Source organism: Castor canadensis, chromosome 10 (assembly GCF_047511655.1).
Source record: "Castor canadensis chromosome 10, mCasCan1.hap1v2, whole genome shotgun sequence".
Lineage (NCBI taxonomy): Eukaryota > Metazoa > Chordata > Mammalia > Rodentia > Castoridae > Castor > Castor canadensis.
Genome location: NC_133395.1, coordinates 4,808,306 through 4,822,184, shown reverse-complemented (window position 1 = coordinate 4,822,184; position 13,879 = coordinate 4,808,306). Strand labels below are relative to the sequence as shown.

General features: G+C 38.0%; 1 protein-coding gene and 1 pseudogene across 2 annotated transcripts in view; one reads left to right on the top strand and one right to left on the bottom strand.

Moving 5' to 3' along the window:
• Nalf1 (NALCN channel auxiliary factor 1) overlaps positions 1-13,879 on the bottom strand; it is a 552,582-nt gene that overhangs the window by 289,393 nt on the left and 249,310 nt on the right. The window lies entirely within an intron of this gene.
• Positions 4,102-4,545, top strand: LOC141411425 (dnaJ homolog subfamily C member 24-like; annotated as a pseudogene).

Here is a 13,879-nt window from a genome sequence, read left to right as displayed (position 1 = left end):
ATATATATATCATATATATATATATATATATATATATATATAGCTCATGCCTACAACCTGAGGACTTGGGAAACTGAGAAGGAGGATTGGGACTCTCAGGCTAGCTTGGGCTTCCAAGAGAGTTCCAGGCCAGCTTTGTCTACATAGAGAAACCCTGCTTTGAAAAAACAAAACAAAACAAGAAAGCAAAAAAGATAAACTGCAGTTTTTTGAAAAAGTGAATTGCATGCTAGAAATACACTTAACTCTTTTGTAGCTACAGTGCCCACATTTAAAACGGTTATCATACGGCAAGCATTTCTCTTTTCCACAGGAAACTTAGTTCTCAAGTTCAGAATAAATAGTTCCCACACCAGACACTAAATGAGTAAATGTAATTATTGAAGTCTGCAACTAATACTCACAATATGTTATAATTTCATTTTGACTTGCTTTATATGAAACAGCAACAACCACAAAACAAACACCACATATCATGAATTAACTGTATGTAATTAACTTTAAGATGCTATGCAGACCTAGTTACAGGGAAAATAATCCATGAATGCCTGCTCCTTTTACATGAAGAAGCAGTAATAATATAACCACAGAAGCCTTCATTTATTAGATAACTTCTAAAGAAAAAAAAAACTTGTCATATGCATTTGACAAATTAGAGAGGCCTCAGCCTGGACAGCAGTTCAAAGGTAAAATGGTGATATTTTAATGTTAAAATATTAATGGTTGACAAAATATTTTTGAGATATATATATATTCAAATATTTTTACAAAATCTAACAATGGAATTGGGCGACATTTACAGCCAGTGAATAATAACATAGAAGTTGACATATTTTGATTCTCAAACATATAAGAATTCACACTTCTGCTCAAATTGAAACTACTGAAGTGTGCAATCCTGATAACGGCAAGCTGTATGCAGAGCAATCTAACTTAGTAAAGAACATCCTAAGCAAACTATCCAATTCTCTAGCATAAAGGGGATGGGTTACCACATGCTTTTAGCTAAGTTGCCTCAACATGTTCAAATATATCCTCTAGGACACCCAAGCAAATAGACCACTTTGACTTCAGGAAACCACTCAGAGGGCCTGGTGCCTGTGGTACTTTGAGTGCTCTGTCTTCCCAGTGCGTAGCCTACTCTATTTCAGCTGAGCCTAACCCTAAATGAGAATAGATGTATTAACTGTCTAAAGAAAACAGAAGAAAAATAGCAATTTTGATCAAGCTTTTCCACTAGAATAAACAAAATCTCAGAGCAAAACTGAAACATGAACAATTTTGCAAAGTCAAAACTCCAGTTTCTTCTATGTAATTTTTGCTGCTTCCACATAGACAAGTCTGACAACAGTATGTATTTTGGGTTGACTGGCCAGAATTCCAACAGGGACATTTAGCAGCAATGACTGCTGACAGGCCTTTGACTATGTAATCCCCTCTGTCAAGTGTCCTTGTAAGAGAGCATGGCACTCCTAAACACTGCATCAATTTGTAGATTCATGCTCCATAATGACCTTTCTAGATCCTTCTATTTGCATTTCTAGGGAAGCATTGCCAATACAAATCAATAATACTTCACTAGAAGGCAGTTTAATTATTGTATTCTTTCTCTCTGTGTCCTCCTCTTTCTCTCTCCCTCTCTCTCTCTCCCTCCTTCCTCTCAGTCTTCAAGTTTTCCATCTAAATAAAGCTGGGAAGACCATCTAACTATTGGTGTTGCATAAAAATAAAAGTACCTTTTAATCAAGAGTGCAAACGTTGTGATTCATGGACTTCAAGGTGAATTCAAGGGTGTGTGTGAGTCTATGTGTTATGTGTGCACCTGTGTATATGCGTGCACATGTGTGTATGTGTGTGTGTGTGTGTGTGTGTGTGTTGCTCTTTCTATTCAGGCAGCACTTTCTGTAGCTCTCAATATCACTAATGCCATAATAAGGAGAAAATGTGACAGGACAATTCCATAAAGAAACTTTGGCAGGCCTAGTTTGTTAATCCCAACTCAAAACACTAGCTGTGGGATGGTCGCTAAGTCACTTCTTTCTTCTCATCATAGGCTCATCATTCTGTTAGGCAGGTGAGAATTCATTGCAGAGGTCTTTGGTCCGTGCCTGACACTTGCTGTGTCCAATACATGGTGATTGGAAATGATCATGAAATACATGAATAACTGTGAGCAGTCTTTGCTTTTACAGCATCACAGGGTAACACACAGGTACACACACTATGTGTAACACACTATGGTTTACAACATTTATTAATGGCGTGGTGGTAGAAGGGTGTTCTGCTCTTTCCCCTAAATAGTAACATTCTAGTGAACCTGAAATCCAGAACAGCTGACTATTTGAAGGTATCTCAGAGCCTTAAATTTTATGCTACTAGCTAGAATAAACTAAGATTTAACTAGTTTTGGATTGAAGTGTCTTTAATAGATTCTAACAATTACATTTCTAATGGTTGTTGAATAATCACACAGTCAACAATTGTTCAGAGTTTACATTGTCCAGGTATTATGAAAATCTTTCTATAGATTGGCTCAGTTAATCCTCACCACAACTCTGAAACGTGGCAGCTATCACTTTTCCCATTTTACAGATGATTTCTCTGAGGCAAAATATGCCAGTGTAGTATCGATAACTAATGGTAGAGCCAGGTTAGAATATAGCTGCTTATTCCTGACCCCCCACACTGTCCCTCCCACAGACCAAACCAAGCATCCAAGACTGGGACCAAATTAGAGCAATTTCACACAGGCTAACATAAAGTTTAAAGTGTGATACTTGCATGGTTCTCTGAAATAAATAGGTGCCAGTGGCTCATACCTGTTATCCTAGCTACTTGGGAGGCTAAGATTTGGAGAATTGTGGTTCCAGACCAGCTTGGGCAAAAAACAAAACATCATCTCCAAAATAACCAGAACTAAAAGGGCTGGTGGTATGGCTCAAGCAGTTGAATGTCTGCTTAACAAGCATGAAGCCCTGAATTCAAACCTCCATACCACGAAAAAAGGGTGCTGATGTAGCCTGATTCCAATCAGACCATTCATGGAGCAAAGGAGTTTTTAAAAATCTAGACATAATGTCAGGCTCTGCAATGTCAGCAGTAGGAAATGTGACTATGGAAACAAAACAGTTAGGAAAGAATAGTGGATTCTCATTCTTGCCTTGGTCATCAAAGTCTAGAAACCCCTTCCCCATCTTAGCACAGACCTAATGCTGATTCCTCTTCTAAGATCTGTCGAAGACGCACCACCTCCCTTAGCAATGCTGCATTTGGCTCTCCAGGGTGTTCTAGGCCCTTACCTCTTCTCCACAACACACTACACGTGATATCAAGAAAGCAAGCTATAGCCACAGATGTTCTGCTTGAGTAGCTTCTTGTAAACTTCAGCTTGTTGAGGAATATCTAAGTTACTTCCTTAACATATTTGTGTGTTATGCACACAAATTATGATTAAACAAGAATTTAGTTAATTACAGAAACAACCTTTGATGACATTTGGGAACCCAAATATGGGTTTTGTGAAGCTTCTTGGTGGTGAATGTGGAATGTGGAAAAGGTCTTTTGGTAAAGAAAAGTCGTAACTGCACATCAGGACAGCAGTTTATTAACTTAAACATTACAGAGTGTTAACATGAGACTCTAACCCCAGATCCAAGATCTAAGGTCATTAGTAGATCCTAAGACTACAGATAGTGGGGTCTACTTTATCAAAAGGTTCTTTTGTCAGTGTATTGATGTGGAATAGTACAATGCAAAGTGGCTCAATGACTATTGATCGACATCAATGGAAGTTAATCCTCTTATACCAAACTATGACCGAGGTCCTTATATTTAACAAGTGTAGATGAAGACAGTGCGGGCAGTGATTTTGGTAACGAAAGTCAGAAAGATATATTTTAAGGGAATAAAATATGAGTTACTTCCTGTATTTATACCTGTATGTTGAATAATTCTTAAAATTTGAAGAGGTTGTAATGAAAATGTCTTAAGAATATAATGTAAAAATAGATATCAAATAAATGAGTTTTGAGGCAGTGGTTGACCCTGATGGCTATGTGAAGTTTGCTGATCTGAGAAGGCCCACATTTTGTTCAACAAGTGATGGCATTTGAACAGATATCCAAAAAGGACTGATACAGCTCTGCTCTCTGCAGACCCATCTGCAAACATGTCAGACCTAAAATAAAAGTATAAAAAAGTTATATTAATGATCATCAAGATAAACAAAGTACAGACATGTCAGCAGGAGCAGTGGAGGAATGTACACAGAACTTCATTGAAATGAGCAGCATGGAGAATCCTAGGGAAGGGAGAGACAAAGAGAGTATGCCTGCAGCAGCTAAGCTAAGAAGTGATGAGCTAAGAGTTGTGGGACTGGTCAATGCTCAAGTGTGTCTTGAAGAAATGACTTGGAACCAAGGTGCCCATTCTTTTTCTCTGAGTTGCCAAAGTGGTGGAAAATGCACTGTCTCCAAGGATGAAGCAGAAGCTGTTAACCTGATTTCTAGCAATATATGTTCACTTATTATAGAACTTCTTCATTAGAGTTAAAATTGTTCACTTCTTGGAATCCTGTCATTGCATATTCAGACATGACGAGAAAAAAGCACTCAAGCTTCAAGGCAATGGGTTCTAAGAAAATACAAGATCCTCAAACACCACATCAGATTACTAGATTATCAAGAAAAGACCACCTTAGATTAATTAATAGATCATCAAAGCCCACCTCAGATTAATAGGAAATTAATTGCTCTTCATATATACATATTTACATTTACAGGTTGCCACAAAAAGGACTTGAATTATAAATTATATTTTCTGTATTTCCATCTGAGAACTTTGGAACAAAGTTCTTCTTGATACAAAATAAGAATTTTCTTTTTCTTAACATAAGCATGTCTTTTTCATTAGGTAAAAGTAATCATGTCCCACTGGAATTACTAAACACAGGACAGTTTTAGCTACTAAAGGCTATAGGCCTGTTGTACACCTGTCTCAAATTCTAGCATCACTAGAATTAATCGGAATCATTGTCAACAACATGTGAGTCTAGTTTTCCTATGAAGAAGGCTGGATGTGGATATCCATGAAGTTATTTCAGAGTCAGTTAAGAAGGTGAAGTGATGCCTATAGAAAGGCAGGTGAGCTTTGGAGACAGAAGCATGTGAACACAGCCATCTTCAACTGTAAATGTAATTTAGGAAATGGAAGTTTAAAAAAATAATTTGGGGCATCCCTTTCTTTATTATGGTAGTATTTTATTGCCTATATTTATGAATAAAGAATCACTCCTCATTGCTGATTTAAAATTGACTTTTATAATGAATTGTTACTGACTGCACAGACTGTAGGTGTCATATTCTTAAATTTTTATGAATTTAATACCTTGTGCATACTTTAAATCAGAATTAATTTAAGGAACTCTGAGGATCCTTTATGGAATCACTCAAACTTTTTTACTCAACTTCACATGAGTGGGCCAAGCATATAAGTAGCTTTTCATTGGGCTGCCCTGTTAGTGGTGTCAGATTGGATTTACTTCTAAATATTGCCAAAGTATGTGTCACATTCCAGAACAGGTTACTTTCACTGTACCTGTAAAACCAAAATTCAAGTGAGGTAGCATCTAATCCCTTCCTGAAAAAAATATTTGCATATCATAAAATGTAAATGGAAACATACCGTGGGTTACTTGCTTTTGAGACAGTGTCTCACTGTATAATCCAGGCTAGCCAGGAACTATGTAGCTCAGGTTGGCCTGGAATTTGAGACCTTCCTGCTTCAGCCTCCCAACCGCTGGATTATAGGCTTGGATTACATTTTTATCCAAATATTTTTAACTAATATAACTTGCTTTGCATGTTGCTTATATTCTTTATAGTTAGCAAATAAAAGTAGCTAAAATGAATAGCAAATAGTTTATTGGTAAATACATGGTTCCAATTGCAGCAATAAACTCATTTGAACAGGACCAGACAATAGTCAAGTCAAAAGAATCAATGCTTGCTAATCATCAGAAAATCTGCTGCCATTCGGGCTGTCACGTAGAAACCCCAAATCACCCTGTGAAATCAAAATATGTTTGAAGACAATTAATAAAAGTGATATCATATTATATTCCCTTTCCCAAGTCATCCTTATCTCCATGCTAATAAAATGTACTCCCCTTACTCATCAGTAAAATTTGCTGCATCACAGTAAGATTTATGAAAATAAAATTGCTTGCATATTTTAAAAAAAGACGAGGAGTTCTCAATACAAATGAATCAAATTAAACTTTGAAGTTATAGATGATAACTACAAGCCTCAGTCTTGTTTTAACTTTGAGACTTTTAAAAACCAATTCACAAGTTTCACAAATAGTACAAAAAAATCCAAAAATAACTTATTCCCAGATTCACCAAATATTAACATAGTAGTATTTACTTTTTCATTCTGTGTGTATGGTTATGAATATAACATTTTTTCTCAGACACAAAGGCACATTTCCTCTCTATACATCAATGTGTACATAATCAAGAACAATCTTTACATATGACAGCACACTTCACAAAATCAGAAAGTTAATATTGAAAAAAATAAAGAAAAAAAGTTATTATTGGTTATTATCTAACCCATAGAACTAAGTGAAGTTTGCCAATTGCTGCTCAAACATTCTCTACAATGATTTTTCTTGTTTTTTGGGTTTTTTTTTTTTCTGGTTAGGGTCCAAACCAGCTTTCACACCATTCCTGTCATAATTCTGTTCCTTTCATCTGAAGCACTTAAGGAGTCTTGCTTTTGCTTGTTAGTCATGACCGTGGCATTTCTGAAGAGCTTGAGGCATTTAATTTTTAGAAACTCTTTTCTGTTTTTTGATCTTCCCACGTGGTAATCCTCACTCATTTTAATAAAATGATCAATTTAAAGACCATTCAGATCATCCCATCCCTCAAACAATCCCAGATATTGCTTCCTTTGTGGCTTTCCAACCTTCTCAAATAATTCTCACTCTTCTTGTTTCACATGTCTATCTCTCTGTGTCCTCCCAGTTACTTTCTAGGAGTTCATTTAACTTAGCTCAGTGTCCACCACCTTGCAGAGCCAGAAGCTGGGTGGGAATCCTCTGTGCCTAACTAGGACATTGATTAATCAAATCATCATGAGTCTGTTTATCCTTATTGTTAAAATAAATATAAATGAACAACCTAATGCAGCCTTGAGACTTCTAACCATTTTTTAATGCCTAGAATCATTTGTCATGTTCCTGTTAAAACTTTAACACATTGGGATAATATCTGATCTTCGTAATTTTGTGTGACCACAGACTTGGCTGCTCCCACGTTTGATTCTTGTTCACCAGTTCACCTTTATTGGTCTCCAATTCATTAGTTAAGACTAGCTGCCTTGGGTTCAGGACCTTGGTCAAACTAGTTCTTAATATGAAAAGAGGGATCTAAGGTGTCAGTTATGCTTGTTTCAGACATTTTTAAAATAAGTGATTAGTGTTCCTTGCATTCTTTTCGTGAAGAATGGGAAGAGTTAAAAAAAAAGAAAGGAGAGGTGCATTCTGCTACCCCAGAGTAGACAGACAAACAAACAATCTGCAACCTTACAGTAGGCCTGAGCTCAGAAGCTCAAGTTGCCTGGTCTGGAACTCAAGTTTTCTGTGACTTCACTATGTACTAACTGCGTAGGAAGAGTTCCTTTGCCATGCTTGTCTTTAGTCTCTCTTATATCTACTCTTTCTTTACATGGAATGCGACCTGTGCACTTCAGTACACCTGCCACAACTTGAGAGGCCTCCATGTGGTACCCACAGCTGTGTTTTCCCGGACATGTGTCCTTGATCATTCCCACCTTTCTATCTCACAGTAACCTCACCATCATTCTGCGGCTTCTTTAAGTTTTGTAGCACTGTGTCTGAACTGTCTTGTTCAGAGTCAAGCATAAACTTTCTAGGATGTGTCCTTCATGAGTGAAGAGCTCTCCGTGACTTGGAGCCTGTGTTAATGTAGCACTCCATCTTCTCTCTTATGTACCAGTCCACTCACGTGTGTCAGGTTTATGTAATGTCCCATTTTTATGTTTTCCACCTCAGCTCTGTGAGCTCTTTGAGAATAACATGTCCTTATCATCCACACAAGAATGTACATTAAATTAAAGAACCAACCAAAATGACAAAAGACTGAGCTCCCAACTTCCTGCCTAGCACTGTGCTTGGGATAGAAATAAGTGAGTAAAACATCTTCCTTTTGTACGTGAGCCATGTATGGGAAGGTACATCCACACATGTATGAGGCATCATTCCATTGGACAAAATGCTACACTGAGTGACATCATTCTTTCATGGGCTCCTTTCATGTTTCTTCAGTGTTCTGTGAACATTCACAGCAGCTTAGGGTGGTAATAATCTTATAACCGTAGACAAGGACCCCTTTGAAATGCCTCGATTACCTTTTTTCCTACAAGTCATGTCTCTTTCAACATTCATGTTGAAATTTAACCATCATCTCTCACCAGCTTCTTATTTCTATAGATTACACATTATTTCTTCTCTTCTACACACCTTTCTTAACTGAAGGACATGTTTAGCACAAGGCAATCTATTACACTAATCAGATTAGACATAGACCTCTCAGAGTCACTCTGCAGTCATTAAATTTTCTTACCTGAGAACAAGTAGGAGTTAATTTAAAAAATCAGAAGCTGCTTAAGCTCTCTTGTTAATTACAGGGTAGGGAAAGGTAAGGAAATGGCAGGACATTATGCTGATAAAAGTTCATAAATACCTTCTTTAAAGTGTTAAGCACAAATTACGCAACTAAACCAAGGAATTCCCTGACAAGTCTACATTGCAGAAATGTATTAACAGAAACTGCATTCTGAATTTGAGATCAATGGACTGATCCCTTCACGCTACATTAACTGGGTATTAGAAAGTAAATTCTAAGACAATGGCATTACCTTATCAATAGACAAAGTCCATCCAGTTTTAGTACAACCCCTGGCTCACACCATTGCCTGCCACTTATCCCATACACTACCAAGGTCTATTAAACAATAAACATGGAAAAGTGCAACGTGTGAGCAATAAATGTATAACACGCTTAGCAGTTAGTCTCAAAAGATGACTACATAGTTAATGAATGCAGTGGATAAATTATTTATTAACAAATTCAACTACATCAGGAAAACACACATAATCTAAAAGAATCCTTCCCTTATAAGAGAGTTTAGCGATGTCACTCCAAACAACAGGGCAATAGTGACAGTCCATGACACTACAACATGATCTTCACCCATTCATGTGCATTATTCCTCATAAGGAGCTGTTGAGAACAATTCTTACAGGCACCACAAAAACACTCACGTCTCTGGGTTTCAGACCTGCTTCACAGGAGGTAAAACAAAGGAACGTGATACATATGTTCATAGTGATTCTTACTGTCCTAGCAAGGGAGGGAACCTGTGAAAGCAGGGCAAGTATACTACAGTTTTGCAGAAGGTAGTGCAAAGTATTCAAGTTATTCTTCAATCTTAGAATATTCACAATGTGGGTAACATATTCTATTTTTAGGAATTAAAAATGTACGTTTTACCAGTGATTAACTTCCCTTCATAGGGTCTTAAAATATATAGTGCAAAATAATATTGACTAAACCCTAGAAGATATAAACCATTGCATTAATTTCCTCTTAAATACCCTCAATTGTTTTCTACTAAATCAACAAATTAAGGCTAAATATTCAGTCAGCCTCCTTTCATTTTTAAGGGACAGGGACTCGGTTCTCATAAATAAAATGGATGAGTTTTCAGCAGCCTCATTATTAAGTAAATGAAAAGAACACAGGCAAGGTGGAGGGTGGAAACAGTTCATAGAGGAAATTCTGCTTAGTGTCCAAAATTAAGACCTGTTTCTGGCTTATAAATGTTAGGAATGTATTTGTAAATCTTTTCATAAAACTGAATGGATTAAGAAAATGTGGTATTTATACACAATGGAATTTTACTCAGCCACAAAGAAGAATGAAATTTGTAATGTGTAGGTAACTGGATGGAAATGGAGATCATCATCTTAAGTGAAGTGAGTCAGATTCAGAAGGCCAAAAATCTGCATGTGTTCTCTCACGTGTGGACTACAGACCTAATACAAATACAGCGATGTTATGAAAAACAGGTCATGCTAAGGGGAGGTCACGCACGGAAGGTGTAAGGTGAAAGACAGAAACTAAGAACTTGAATATGGTCGATATATTCTGTATAGTAGAATGAACATAGAAATATTGAACCAGCCAAAACCACCATAAGAAAGGGATTAAGGTAGAATGAAGAAAATTAGAGTAGATGAACCAAGTGGGGTTATAATAAATATATACATGGAAATGCCACAAGGAAACTCCCTGTGTAGCTATCTTTATCTCAAACAAGCTAAAATGTCATGTCTTTCTTTTTCTCTTTTACAAAATCAGAGAACAGGAGGGCAAAACAGGTCCTGCTCAGGGGGGTAGGCTGGCACCAGAAGGAGGGGGGAGGTCACAGGGAAAGGGAGTAGGAAAGTGAATATGGTGAAAAACATGTGTTACGTACATTGCACATGTATGCAAATGCAAAAATGATACCTGTTGTTCCAGGAATGGGGGGGAGGAGATAATAAGGGAGAAAGGTAAAGGGAGTGAATTAGAGTATGATACATTAATTCATTGTAAGAACCTGTGTAAATGCCAAGATGTACCCCCACCCAGCACAACAGTAAAGAAAAAAAAGCTGCTTCATAATGTGTAAGAAACCCCACTGTAACTAATGCACCTCACTTTTCACAAACAATAACATTTTTATCTTCATGCCTTGAGCAATCATCAAAAATCCCACTCACAATTTGGTAGACTACATCAGGGTACTATGACTATAAGGCACATTTGAGAGCTGCATTGCACCAAGAACGTGGTTAAATTTCTAAGCTAGTGTTTATACAATATCATGCTCCAGAAATTACAAGAGGTCCTCTCCATGTAGAATTTGATCCTTGAGAAACCCTTGCAATTGCTTCTGAAGTTAGCATTATGGTTTACTACAGATTGGTACTCTTTGAAAAGTATTTTCAACTTACTGAACTTTCTTTTCTCAATGTCCAAGCTGAATTGTATCAATTAAACCTCTTCAGTCAAAATTTTCATGGATTTAACATTCAAATTAATATCAATAAGGATTAAGAAGCCTCATTAATTCATCCATATCATACTGGTACTCGACCAAATAGTCACTAGAGCTATGCCAAGTGAAGGTGACCACTTTAGTTATGAGAAGGCAGAACCCAGGGACTTGGAAGCTATGTAATTTTCTCTCCCACCCCCCCGTCACTTAGGCTTACAGTAGTTCTCATTATATCACTGGTTCTACTTACTCAAAAAATGGTTAGGGGTGGTCCCATCCCTGGGTACTTTAAAGGGCCACATTTATTCAAAAAATCATCCCTCTGATTCCCAGCTGTCCCTGACTCTGAGTCATCTCCCACATGTCCGGGGGCTAGTCAGCCACTAAGAGCCTCAGTTTCCTCATCCTCAAGTAGAGATAATACTGCTATCTCTAGAGGCTACGCAGATAACTGGGTGATATTACAGAAAGCTCCTGACATAATGTGGGGTTTCCTGATAAATGGTAGACAGTGTGCTCACAGTCAAACTCAAGGTTCCAGCCCAGCTGTGTCAGAGGCTCATCTTCCAGAGCCCTGGGCTTCTCTTTGCATCATGGTCAGATTTCTGTAGATGAATGGAGAGGATAAAATGGCATCTGTTTTGCCATCCTGCTTTGTAGACAAGAGGCTATATGGAAGAGGTAAAATACTGTTTTTATGGGTTAGTGTGTAGGACTGGCGCTCAAAAGAGGGACAAAAACTAGGTCAATGTGGAATTGTTGTGTCCTGCACAGTCCTCAGCTCCAGCCCAGAAATGATGGGGGGCAAGGCAGGACAGGTAGTCACCAGGGAACTTTGCAGCCTGGGGACCCTGGAGGCTTCACCTTAAATGGGATGAGCCAATCCTACAAGACATCCAGGGGACAGCAGCAGAGAGGACCAGAGAGACTTGGGGAAAGCACAGACCGAGATTTGCAGCTGCCGGGGAGTTTTCAAAGCAGGTCATGGCTTTGGTTGAATTGGGTTTATTGCTCACACGATTTTAACCTCAGTGTTGGAAACATGTTCATTTTTTCTAATAGCCTCTGACAGGAGCTCCCCAAGCACATCCGCTGCCCATGGCTTTAGCTGTGTCTGTCTGAGTGTCTGTCCCTCTCCAGCTCCCACTGAGGTTGGATGAAATATTGCCATGTCCTCAGTAGAGGGAAACTCTGTGCCTCTGCTGGATGCACAAGCAGTCTGGCTTGTGAGGTTAGAGAGCACGAGCTAATGGAGAGCAGAAGACACAAGTAGGGTACCCAGCATCCAGGCAGGAGGGAGGCCCAGCAGGGCTGGGTGGGAGGGAAGAAGAGCTTTGAGCCTCCACCAAAGCTGAAGGACTTTCTTCTCCCTCCTAAACAGTGCAGATGAAGGAGACAAGGGTAAGCTATAAAACAATCACTTTCGTTTGAGTGATTATTTCAACTCCCTAATTATTCCAGTTGGCAGTAAACAAAGTAATCCCATCGATCATTTAGTAGGCTGCTTAATTCTTTTGTGATTTTCCACCCTAACCAGATAGACCAGGGCTCTAACAGGACGATACAAATTTCTCCATGCAAATTACCATGCAAATTGCATTCTGTGAGGGGAGACACTGTTTGATTGTTGTAAAACAAATTTGGGAAACTCTCAAGAAACTCAATTAACTTTGGGTAGCAATCGTTAGCTTTGCTTATTCAAATTGTCTCGTTCGTAATTATTTATCATCTGTCCATCCTAGGAATAATGAAAGATAATTGTCAATATATTGGGGGAAAACATTTTAAATTAGAAAAAAAAAAGGTTTATAAAATATGTTAGCAGAAGTTCAGTTTTACTACCTGCAAGCATGTGTGTTCATGCAAAAATTAATGGCTATCAAACTGTATTACTAAATACAATCTATGCAGGTTTCTCTCAATAACAACATAAGAATAAGTTTTCCAAATATTATATAAATCAAACCAAGTGCCTTAATATTGTTTGGACTAGTTTGCTTTGAAATGATTGCTGTACTCAAATTATTACTGAATATTCTTAAATCCTAAATTGATTAATTTTATTGAAGTTCAGACTAATGACATTCTTTATCTTCAAAAAATGGAATACATTCATTTTTAGAGGTTGTTATTCTAAGCCAGTGGGCTTTTTCTTGAAATAAACACTGGAAGTTGTGGCCCCCAAGATGACAGATAGAAATTTTGAGACATGTCTGGGACCATAATTACATGGGGCTATCTTTCAAAACAAATTTATAGTTTTATTTCCATCAGTTCCGTTTCTCTGCAGCACCCTGATTAAACCTGTGCAGACGAGGCACCATTGGGAAGGGGACTGCAGCTGCAAAGGCAGAGGCAGAGAGGAGAGAGTTCAGAAGCAGCCAGTGTGGCTGAGGAAGCAATGGTCAGAGGCTTGGTGGGTGACTGCCCAGGCGTGTGTAGGGGGTGGTCCAGTTCTTCAATCGGTTAAGCTTTTCACCTCAGAGAAACAATCATGAACTGAAGGCAGCTGACAATTACAAAGATTCCAACAAATGAAAATATGATAGGATAGGAAAAATCAAACAGAAATGAGAGGAAATGGAGAAAAAATTAAAATTCAGTAATGTGGCATTTGTTTCCATCTGGTCTTCCTAGATTAAAGTGAAGGTCAGATTTCATGAAGGTCTGTTTCAGTGATGTCTGTATCTACACACATTGATATTGTTAGGGTACGTAGAGGTAGAATGACAACTCAGTAAGACAG